This window comes from Cupressus sempervirens, chromosome 6, assembly GCF_028749045.1.
Source record: "Cupressus sempervirens isolate cs-2001-9-10 chromosome 6, ASM2874904v1, whole genome shotgun sequence".
Classification (NCBI taxonomy): Eukaryota; Viridiplantae; Streptophyta; class Pinopsida; order Cupressales; family Cupressaceae; genus Cupressus; species Cupressus sempervirens.
Window position 1 is genome coordinate 99,169,430 of NC_143123.1, and position 12,067 is coordinate 99,181,496.

General features: G+C 35.8%; 1 long non-coding RNA gene across 7 annotated transcripts in view; it reads left to right on the top strand.

The window, feature by feature from the left end:
• LOC149551421 (uncharacterized) overlaps positions 1-12,067 on the top strand; it is a 148,111-nt gene continuing 136,044 nt past the window's right edge. For 4 of the 7 annotated variants that reach the window (XR_016352738.1, XR_016352737.1, XR_016352742.1 and 1 more), the window contains exon 1: positions 1-206. This is a non-coding gene — a long non-coding RNA (uncharacterized LOC149551421). Of the gene's footprint in view, positions 207-6,286; positions 6,313-12,067 lie in introns of all 7 variants that reach the window. The other 3 variants (XR_016352740.1, XR_016352741.1, XR_016352739.1) reach the window with 1 other exon arrangement.

A 12,067-nucleotide genomic window follows, 5' to 3' on the forward strand; every position in this document is an offset into this window, starting at 1 on the left:
AGCCGAGATTTCTCGTTTTATTCATTTTTGATGCAATCAACACCTGCAAACAGGGTTTTACCAAAAGCAAAATCAAAATTCATTACTATATGATAATTGTAAATCTTCGTTCAGTTCTACCCACTTACAGAGGAAAAGCCCAGAGCATTACACCGCAGCCTCTTTTCATCGCCTCCTCCGACTCCTTCACCCAATACTCAACCCAGGCAAGCACAATTTTCTGTTCTTTTAAACTGACAATGATTGTTTTTCTAACGAGTGCAATTAATTCGGTTTCATATTATATTTGAAGTTAGTTTAGACGTAGTACTGATTTGACTTTTGGATTCCCAGAGTTTAATCATGAGCAGTAAATTTTATTTACTTATCTGAACGCAACACTTTCAAATCCATAATATATATTTTTCCACTCTTATTTTTCAAATAGTGTGTGATTAATTGATATCAGTTATGGCTTCACAGAGTTGGTTGATATCTCTTGTCAATGTATTGTTTTGAACAGGTTAAGTAAATTGTGTTTAAATGTTCCCTTCGCTCACGTGTTACCTTCGATCCTTTTGTTTCAGTTAACCATCCAATGGAGAACCCAAAAAAATGGAAATGTCTTTTTGTTGGCCTTTCCTTGAAGTTTTGAAACCTCTGTCAGAAGTCCGCGAGGTTTATAAAACTTTGTTGAGGTCTGGCAAAGTTTCTGAACCTATTCTTTTTGCGCATTTTAGAGAGAATTTGTTAGTTTCCCAACTTCGTCAGTTTCAATTGTAGGAAATATGTTTAAGTTTATTATCGTAGTGTTTGGGAGAGTTCTAAGAGCAGGTGTCGGATGTCAACCAAGTTCTCAAAAACCTTGTGATAGCCTGACATTCTTTTCAAACAGGCAAAATGTAGGTATTCGTTTTGCTCGGCTCCTGGCAAAGTTTAAATTTATATTTTACCAATTTCTGATGGAAGCAGTTTCTTCAATTTTTTAATATTTTTGTTGGCCCTGTTAAAATACAAACAGCAAATTAAAAATAGAGATTCAAAAATAATCCACACAAATTCTATAATCCACTCTTCAAACAGAGCAATAATCTTATTAATTCTTAATCGAGAGACATAACTCTCCACACTATTACAATGCAGCAGTTACATCCTTTTATAAACGAACATTAATCAGAATATGAACAGCCAAGAGGTTTGGAGGGAAAACTTTTGACTGTTGGGTTTCATATCTTTACAATCTCCCACTTGAAACCCAACCACCAAACTAACAATCTCCGATCAACTCAGCTTTAGAGAAAATGACTTCAAATTTGCAAAATGCTGTTCACGAACACTTCTGATTAACCTTTTCCAAAATAAATCAGAATTAATAAAACTGTTAAACAACATAAAACCAAAAACTCTGAAACTATTCTTGCCATCTGCATCATCTGACATATTCTCTTCCATTTTATCTTTTAATAGACATGTAACTGCTGCATCTGAATTACTGTCCTCATACTGATATGACAGAGGCTCTGTTATTGCCACAAAATAAATGCTATTATACTTCTCTGGATACTTTTGCAAAACCCACCCTAGTTTCATTTTCTTTCTCATTTATCAATGTCCTTTCAGGGTATATCCTAAGGACCATTGCACTATATCTATTATTTCTGGCCATACCACCCACAACCCACAGACCCCTATCAGTGCATTCTAAGCACGGAGCACTGGGATCCAAAGAAAAAGCAAAAACAAACTTGACCCACTGTCGAATGGCTTGGGGATGGACTTAGCAAGTCTCTATGTATATTAGCAACAACTCTTCCATGTGGTTTGCATGCTTTTTGGAATGTAAAGTAAGAGAAATGGAAGACTCTGCTACAGACATAGGTCCCCCCATATGATATTTGGACTCTGTGTTGTCCTGGTTTATCATCTCCATAAGCTGCCCAATCACCAGTGGTGTTGCCTGTATTTGCTTTACCAGCTGTAGAGCCTGTGTTTTCTTAACCTTCTCTTGCATTCTCAGCTTCTTGAACTCAAAAGACTTCATCTTGATATAGACTTCCCCTTCCTCCACGCCGTCTCGAGAAATCGGACCCTGCACATTTGAAAGCTGTAGAATTCATAAACTCAAATTAGTAATTATCTCATTTTGCTTTTCATTTTTCTTGAAAAGTTCAGCTACTGTAATTTTTAATCTCTCATTCTCTTCTTTTATCACATTTTTTATCAGATTCTTCTACAAGAGGTTGTGATAGTGATAGAGAACAAGTCTACACGGGATGAATAACTCCCACTTTACTGCGACCTACTACATATAGGCTGCCCATTTTTCCGCCCTGAGAAATCACCAAAACCCCCTTCTTAACCTTCCATCTATCTAAGTCAAACTTGATTTCACACCCTTGAGAACCAAGTTTTCCAGCCAAAATCAAATTGTGCTTCAGCTGGGGAACATATCTAACATCTTTTAACAACCAACTATTACCATTCTTTAATTTTAACAGCACATCTCCTATACCAGAAACATCAGAAGATTCATTATTACTGAAAACAACCTTACCAAAGTTACCAATTTGCAAGCTTTCAAAATACTCCTTATGTGGAGTCACATGAAATGATGCTCCGGAATCAAGCACCCAAACATGATCTGCAGTTTCTTCAGTGGTTAGGATAAGAATACCTGTATCGTCTTGACATGTTACATTGGCTTCCTCTTCCTTTTCTTTTTCCAATACCTTCTTATATGTCCAACAGTTCTTTTTGATGTGGCCTGGTTTGCCACAAAACCAACATCTAGTCTCTACTTCTAGATTTTGACCTTGAATGTGATCTATCATGATCACTCGTATTCCTTCCTCTTTCTCTCGATCTGCCTCTGTCATCTCTGTCATCTACAATAAAAGCATTACTTGTTGGTGTCTCACCCTCGCTTTTCCTGCACATTTCTTCACTTAAAATTACACCAACAACATCATCAAATTTCAATGTATTTGAACCAGAAACAGAATTACTTACTGCCATAACTACAGTATTCCAACTTTCTGGCAAAGAGGATAAGATTAACAAAGCCTGAACTTCTTCATCAAAGGTAATTTTTACAGAAGCTAACTGAGTAGTTACAATATTAAAATTGTTCAAATGTTCTGTCACAGATTTACCTTCAACCATTTTCATATTAACCAACCGCTTAATAAGAAAAACTTCATTTGATGCTGAAGGTTTCTCAAACAATTTATCCAGTATTGTCATCAATTCAACAACTGTTTTCGCTTTAGATATATTAAATGCCACAGATGGAGATAAGCACAACCGAATTGCTCCTAGTGCTTTTCTATCTAAAATGTCCCAATCTTCATTGGACATGGCTATAGGTTTCTTAGCCTTACCTTGTAATGGTCGCCATAGATCCTTTTGGTATAAAGAATCCTCCATCTGCATCTTCCACAATGCATAATTTTGTCCATTGAACCTTTCAACTTTTATTTCTTCAAATACCATTGCTCCCACTCAAACTTGAATCTCTTCTGCTGAACAAGATGAGCACAACCTGCTCTGATACCAATTGTTAAAATACAAACAGCAAATTAAAAATAGAAATTCAAAAATAATCCACACAAATTCTATAATCCACTCTTCAAACAGAGCAATAATCTTATTAATCCTTAATCGAGAGACATAACTCTCCACACTATTACAATGCAGCAGTAACATCCTTTTATAAATGAACATTAATTAGAATATGAACAGCCAAGAGGTTTGGAGGGAAAACTTTGACTGTTGGGTTTCATATCTTTACAGGCCCTATAATGAATGTTTCACAAGGCACAATACTTGCTGAAGCTTTTGCAAGTAGGGTAACAAGCTAAATGGGCATAACTTCGGGAAAATTCTATAGGTAAGAGTGCTTGAGTTGGAGTAGTAGTAGGATGGGTGACCACCTAGGAAGACCCAACACTTCATCTTGTGAGCATCACATAGATGCAATGAGTGCTAATCGTCCCATTCATTCTCATAAGAAATGGGTTCTTATGAACCACTACTCATGAAATGTGGGTTAATGAGTTTGACTCAAAAACTACATATTTGAATCCTAATAGCAATATTGCAATAGTTAGGTAGTTCTTTTAAGATTTCATGGACAAGAGATAAACCTGAAAGGGAAAATAACATCTTAGAAGGAGTAGCAGTATACAGCATCCTTTGTTTATTAAGTTGATACAATCACATATTGATATGCCTTTGAAGCGAAAAAAAACATTGTTTATTTCTAATCACATAACTAGATGAAAGATAATGTTGTTGGCTAAATGGTCAGCACTCCACTCAGGATTCATGAAAGGGGACTAACCACCTCCTATGGATTCTATAAGTCTAGAAGTTGTAACGACAACCACACTTGTAACAAGCGGTATCAAAGTTTGGTCATAGGTTCAAATCTCCTTGGGTAATGTTGAGGGGGAGATTGTTGGGAAAATGGTTAGCGCTCCCTCATGATTTATGACAAGAGACTAACCGCTTCTTATCAATTCTATAAGTCTAGTGGTTGTATTACGTATTAATAGGTTGGTCTTTTGGTGCAACAACAACCATACTCGTAACAATGTAGCTTGCAATTCTAAGAAAATTTCAGCAGCTTAATGGCTAACATATTAACCCTTAAAGAATCACAAATGGAGGAGAATGAAAGAGAGAGAGACAAAAGACAAGAAACACTAATCTAAAGGGGGAAAAATCTTTCAGGGTAAAAACCCTACACTTCAGAGCACTAAAATTTTGAACCAATGTATTAATCTGCAACAAACAAGTTACAATGCACTTGCTCATGCCCTTATTATGGAGATTGTAACTTGCTCTTCTCGAGGAAATATAACAAATAAAACCTACAATGACTACTTCTCTTTACTCTTCTCACAAATCCCACATAAATGCATTAATATATAAAGATTTATGAGTTTGAATAGGCTTCTAGATCAAGCCAAAACAAGCGGACATCTGAATCCACGTGCCACATTTTTCCAACATCTCCAAGCATGCAACAAACACTTTTCCAATATTCTCTAAGCCCTCCCACATTCCTCCAAACTTGAGCACTTCTTTTTACTCAAATTATGTTGTGTTGTTTTTGAATAGTATAAATTAATAATAAAATGAAATTTTGGAATAAAGGAACAAGATTAACTTCCTAAGAATTTTGTAGAACGTCATAGAATATGCATCTTTTAATGGGTGTGTTGCTGTGACAAGTAAGTTTTGATTGTTCATGGTTGTGTACGAATGTGCTCATTGTTAGGATTAAAAAGACAGAAATAACATTTACATGCAAAACATAACCAATATCAGAAATAATTTATGCATACAAAAGAGGACACAAGACACAAAGATTTAATCTGGTTCACCCAATCCCTCGGTTACGTCCACCAACAAAAAGTCCAATATTCTTATTATCCAGTGATTACAACTTGATTACAATTTGCAATCCCTTACAGCTCAATACTGACGCATGAAGCTACTAAATCATCATACATTATAAAATCCCTAACCCTAAGCCATTTTATACAACCTTTTTGCTGCTTACAAAATTAGGGCTAGAATAAGTCATCCAATAGAAAAATATAACTCTCGATGCCTTTTACAATAGTAAATTCATCTTGGCTTTTGAGGGTGTTGCCCCTCGACCCCGTTCTGTATCACGACAGGGAGCATGCCTGAGGTCGCTGACCCTAGGACCCCACAAGGGGCGCTATCCTTGACCCCACCTAGGGCGCTGCCCCAAGACCCTACAAGGGGTGTTGCCTTTGAACCCGTAGAGCATTTGGGCGTTGCCCCCAAATTCCCGTAGTAAAATCGGGGGGGAAACTAGGCCGAATGAAGTGGAGAAAAATTAACCTCCGAGTCTGATTAGGCTCCACATAACAACACTCATGTAATCTATGTTTGTAATAATTATGAATTGGGCTTATATACCATGGTTTGGTGGAGAAACTTTCTAAGACTAATTATTTCTATATCTTGGTTGAATTCACAATCTATTCAATTCTATAAATTTTTTATGAATGTTAAATCTCAGAAACTATGGTTTATGTTTATAGAATTCCATTATGTTTGTGATTATTCACCACTTTCAACAATGTAAACAAACTTTTATACTCGTTCACATTGCTAGTTACTCATTATACATTTAAGCATACAGTTTGGCACACCTTGAAAATTCCATAAAAGAAATAGTGCAAGATTTTTATTTGTCTATCTTCTGCAAGTATTGATTCTTTTACATTGACACAATTCACAATCTAAAAATATCCTGTCATTGCAGTTCAATTGATGTGATTGCACGGAATGGTATGTAGTATGAACTTCCACAAAATATGAAGTGGAAAATGCTTAAGCAAATGCTCTTGTATGCTAGTATGTTTTCTAGATTTGGCTTTATATAATGAGATCTGATTGTGTTGTTATCTAAGCATGTTAACAATTTTCTCTTTGTTTGATGACAACAATTCTGATTTTCTAATTGCCATAAGCATTCCTCAAATCAAATATTATTTTACTTCTTCCAGTTTTGAAATTCTCACAATATTTTTTCTTTTGTTTCATAACAACAATTGTGATCTTGTACTTGTCATAGGCATTACTGAATTCAAATAGTGTAACAACTAAATTTTTCTAAAGGCTAAAAACCTTAAAATACTCTTTCTTTTATCAAATAGAAGTAAAGCTAGCTACCAATTCACATGAAAAGGAATAACATAAATTAACTGATTAATTGCATTCTCATGATAAGATCTTAATTAACTACCAACTAAAAAATTTAATTCTCTTTTGATAAGCTTGAAAAATTGATCAGAATAGATCAACTAACTATATTACACATGATAAGCAAAGTAAATTTAACTGCAAATTATAACAACTATTCCATAGAAAATGGAAAAGAAACTGCAAAAAATATATAGCTACACTGATTTGAAGATGCCACTGAAGGAATAATGGAATACTATCAAGGTTTAGATCACACCATGTCAAGGAAGTAGGAACTGATCTGCTCTGTACAAGTCTAGGCATTTGGAGGAGAGAAAACATTGACTGGGGCTTAACTATCCAACCACAGACCTAGTGTAATCCCCATTCATTCTCTACAGAGAATAGCCCAACCTTGCACGTGATAAGGCACGTGTACACCATCTCATCCTGCCACCTGAGAAGCTTCTTGTTAGAGTTGTCGACTACACAGCCAGCTAGATTGCAGGTACCTCCCAACAGACTATCTATCCAACTACGAGCTATCTAGACCTTTGATGATCATAGTAGCATCATTCCCGGCCAGAGATTTCCATGAGACACTATGTGCATAATCACCCACCGCTCAACTTGACAAACATAACTTATATCTAGTTCCCACTATGAGTTGACTAGATTCCAATTATATTGTTTATCACAGTTCTGATCTATCATTATGTTTTCCGCAGGTTTATTATTCTGTCCATTTCATATGGATTACATCACTCATTTCAGCCATTCTTGGCTATCCTTGATGACCTCTGGTGTGTTTCTAGCTTGCATTATATAAAATTTAGTTGTTTAAAAGGACTTCCTTTCTGCACCCATAACCTAGAAAAGGAGGAGGAATAAAGTTTTATGATTTTCGAGTAGCTGTATATATTTTCAGCCAAAGATAGACTTCCAAAAACTCAGGGACATATGCATTCAATGTCACTGTATTTGGAAGCATGGACAACATGTTAATTGATTTCTCTTGGCACAATACTATGATTCAAAATATATTAAATAACATAGAGCATGGACGGCATGTTCAATCAAATTTTTCTTTGCACAATACTAAGCTTCAAAATATATTAAATAGCAGAGGTTATTATCAGCCCTTGAGTGCTCTTGGCATGACGGGTAAAACAGTGTCAATCCAGTTTGTGTAGACTTTTCATATTACAATCAAAGTCTGAGTGAACCGTCTTATGAAAACTATGAATAATAAATAACTTATCCAGTTACTATGAGAATAAAAGTGAGCAACTTCAGGGAAAACAACTAGATAAAAGAATGACTTCGGATTGCAGATCACTTGTTCTGAACGCTGGACAATGGTCTCCAAAGGAATAGTAGTTGGTGTCACACTTAAGTGTCTGCTAGCAAGGAATGATAATATTTTTTGAATGACCCCCACAATTGCAGGTTTGACAATAATAGTAGTGAATGAGCTGAGTGTCCAACCAGGATCACCTACAACTGCCAAATATAAAGAAGAGTGATCGGCCTCTATAGGAAAGGAGCAAAGATGGAGTTACGTTGCATGAAAACAGGGTGGTAGAGGCATGCGCTTGTATGTTGCATTCTTGGTTGATGGACATGTAATTGGGAAGAAATATGAAAGGTCGGAATAATAAAAGATATATAAAAGATTGATGGAATTTTCTTGAATTTAAAAATTATATTGATATGGGAATTGAAGTTCACCCATACCATTCTAAATAATACTCATATTATTTACGCGTACTTGTATGTATTATTTATACACATACATATACGTTATATTAAAATTTACATATCCACACACACACATAACGTAATACATACAAATATATCTAAGTATTATGGCTATTATCTATATAATATATCATATCCAGCATCAGATGATGTAGAACATCCTGATTCCAATTTAAAGGTAATAATTTTATTTCATTTATTGCTCATATATATATATGTCTTTTTAAATTAGATGACCTAGTCAGCTCATAGTGGATACTTGTATTATTTAGTTAGACGTAGTCTACTTTTCCCTGGCCAAAGTGGTTTAGACGAATAGCTGACAAGCTTTGTGGCTGGTTGGTGCTCATGCCCTGTTCCTCCCTGCCAATGCTTTCCCCCCTTCGTCGTGCACCGAAAAGGAAAAATAACATAGTGAAGGTACAGTTCCAATACATTCTAATGCAGTTAATATAATCATAATAAATAACCATCTTAACCATCCATTTCCAATTTACATGAAATCATAATAAGTAACCAACCATTTCCGTAATACATGAAATCATAATGAATAACTAATTTAAGCAACCATTTCCAATTCACACAAAATCTCAACAGCTATATAGAACATTTTAAATTAAAACAAAATATGGAATGTAACAAAGTAAGTGTTATTTCTTTTAACTTTGTTATACTTAACAAAGTTTTTATATTTCAGATTCTTGCATAAAAGTTATCTGGATACTGTCTAAGTTTAGTGTGAAAATATAGTTAATAGCTATTCAAATACATAGCATAACTAATCCACGCAAGTGTGTAAGAAAAAAATTAAAATAGTATGACAATAGAAAGCTTGAGTAAGGCATAATTAAACAAAAAAGATTGTGAGAATTATATTTATTGAAACCCTATAGATTAGTAACACAACACAGGAACAGGTTAACCTGCAAATCTTTGGCAAAGAGATGAAAATTTCCTACACTCTTTCTCCCTCTTTCCCCTCCCTCTCACCTGTCTATGGATACAGATATGTACAAAAATATATGTAGATATGCACGTGTGCATGCATATGTATTTATATGGTAAAATGTAACTCATCACTGTAGGAAAAATGCTATTAAGAAATTCACAATTACTCAAAAATCTACAACTTCAATTTTCTGCTTGGATATTCATTCTCCCTTGTATTCTTTGATTGTAATAAGTCCACAGAACAGCTTTTTTCCCTCCTTGGAGGTGGTTCTAGGTGCCAAATCTGTCATGAGATCCATGAGAAGCTAAGACTGTTTGTCCATAGAGATAGGAGAATACCCTTCCACTTTATTCCTTTGTCACAGTCAGAGGTGGTTGGCCCTTTACCTCTGGGAGTTAATTACTTTCTAGACATTTAGCTTGTTACCTCTTTAAGGGGACTTCTATGGTTACTTCTTTTATTCTATTTCACCACTGGAGGTGTCAAGCAGCCATTGGCTACAGCACTTATTAATGCAGATGGTGATAGATCCATGAGACACCACACTCTTCTGCAAGTGGCCACCAAGCCACCTCAACCCACTTATTCTTATTCTCAGTATAGAGGATTGGTTGTCTTAGACTCTTACCATAACTATTCAATTTGGGAGTCCAGATTTGCAGTGGAGGAGCACACAATCTCAAAATTGAGAACCCTGATTTCATTTTGTGGAGAGAAAAGTATGTATGTTTGACTGGAAGAAGAGTGATGGGGTGTAAAAAATATGATTCAATTGCTGGCTGAGTAGGTCAAGTTGGTTGCATTGTGTATCTGCAGAGCAATAAAACTTGAATTTTTAATTTCCAAACACAATAATAATTGTCCAGAGCAAAGATCAGATTGCTTTGGTATATCTGAGAAGTCCAGATTCAACAAGTTCAGAGCTGGCAGAATGCACTCGTTCTTCTTTCTACATTTGGAGGATCTTTGACAGTGAATGTTATGCAAGCTACTATGAACACCTCACTTCCTTGTAGGGTTTTTTCAGTTGGCTGGCTTAATCCACATAAGTTTATGTAGGACATAGTAAGTCTCTACAGTGGAAGCCCTTTGTTGGTCGTTAATGAGTATTGGCCTATCTTTTACTGGTTACCCTTGAGTCCAGTGGTGACTAAAGATGTATTCTCCAAAAGCTTCTGCCTCTTTAGGCTCTTTCTTTTCTCTTTCTAGTTTGGAAAATGCTACAGCACTCTAACCGGTCAAATAAACAATCAGTAACAGGCTTGCAGAGGCACAAAATAAGCAAATGAACATTCGGAAATCTAATGCTTTATTATTTGCAGAAAGAATACATATGGGGCCCTCACACAAAAAGGCTCCTGAGAAGATGAATTACACTGCTAAAGAGAGACATTCTCATTTACAATGTACCCAAGCATTCCAAACCCAATAATCAGCTAGCTAATCTCAAAATACAAGTCTTCAAGCTCTCAAATTTCTGACATCTTCATCTTTGAAAATGTGTGCTTAAGTAACCTATTACTGGTACTCGGCTTTCTTCAGTGAACTAAAATATGAGATCAATTTTTCCAAGTGTCAATGACCAAACTTAGGGCTGTCATTCGAAAAAGAGTTCAACAAACATTCAAGAAGTTGCAGCTTCAGCTTTATATGGTGTATGCAGTGACTGTGGATCACAAGGAACACTATGCTAATTGACAATATGCATATATATAATACATGCCAAAGGCTCCAAGTTTCCACTATAAAATGACAACAACATGGAAAATATATGTATGTCCCTAGTGAGCAGATGCAACTGTTAGGTATAAATCAAAATCGGAGCCTTTTAACGTGATTGCTACTATAAGGGGCTGCCTAAGGTAGTGGAAACCCAAATAATACCTTTTGTGTTTCCTTCTCATCAATCTATATAGCATCTTTGGGATCACCATCCTAATTTAAGGTCGTTGTCTGATGATATGCAGGAGTTTGATAATTCTGTAGCTACAAAGCAGAGTGTCAACCACCAACTTCTTCAATTGTCTTAAGGTAATGCTGTTCCTCTTCACTGATTGGATGAATTTTCATGTGGACCAATTTCTCTGTGTAACAAAGGAGGAGTTGACAACCTGTGAAAGAAGATGAATGACAAGTAGCTTCAACTCTGGTGCATCCTTTCCATGCCATATCCACCATCCAATAGGATTGGTTTGAGATAATGTTTCTCTATGTGACCTTGCCTTTTGTTTGTTAAAGGTTGGACCACAAAGATTGACAAATGCAAGCTAATGTGTGTAGAGTAAAGCAGATTTCTCTTCAATATACATTTTCCCAAGGGCTTTCATGTGTAGTTGGTATTTATTATGTAGCCGACGAGTAGAATTAATTATATCCAAATGGGCGTGACGGTTGAGTCACCCCTTCAGGAAGGTATATGTACACCGTCCGAAATGGACTTTAAGCATGATTGGAAGCACTATGTAATCTCTTCGGCATATATGCAAATAATAAAAGGAGTACTGCCGTGTTACATGTTCTTGCCTATTGTCTGTATGCATTAAACTATTTACCCCATACGGTAAACATCATGAAGGTTCCTTTCACCTCTTCACCATGAGATGAAGGCATTCTCCTAGGTCTTTCTTGCATACCATTTGGGATTGA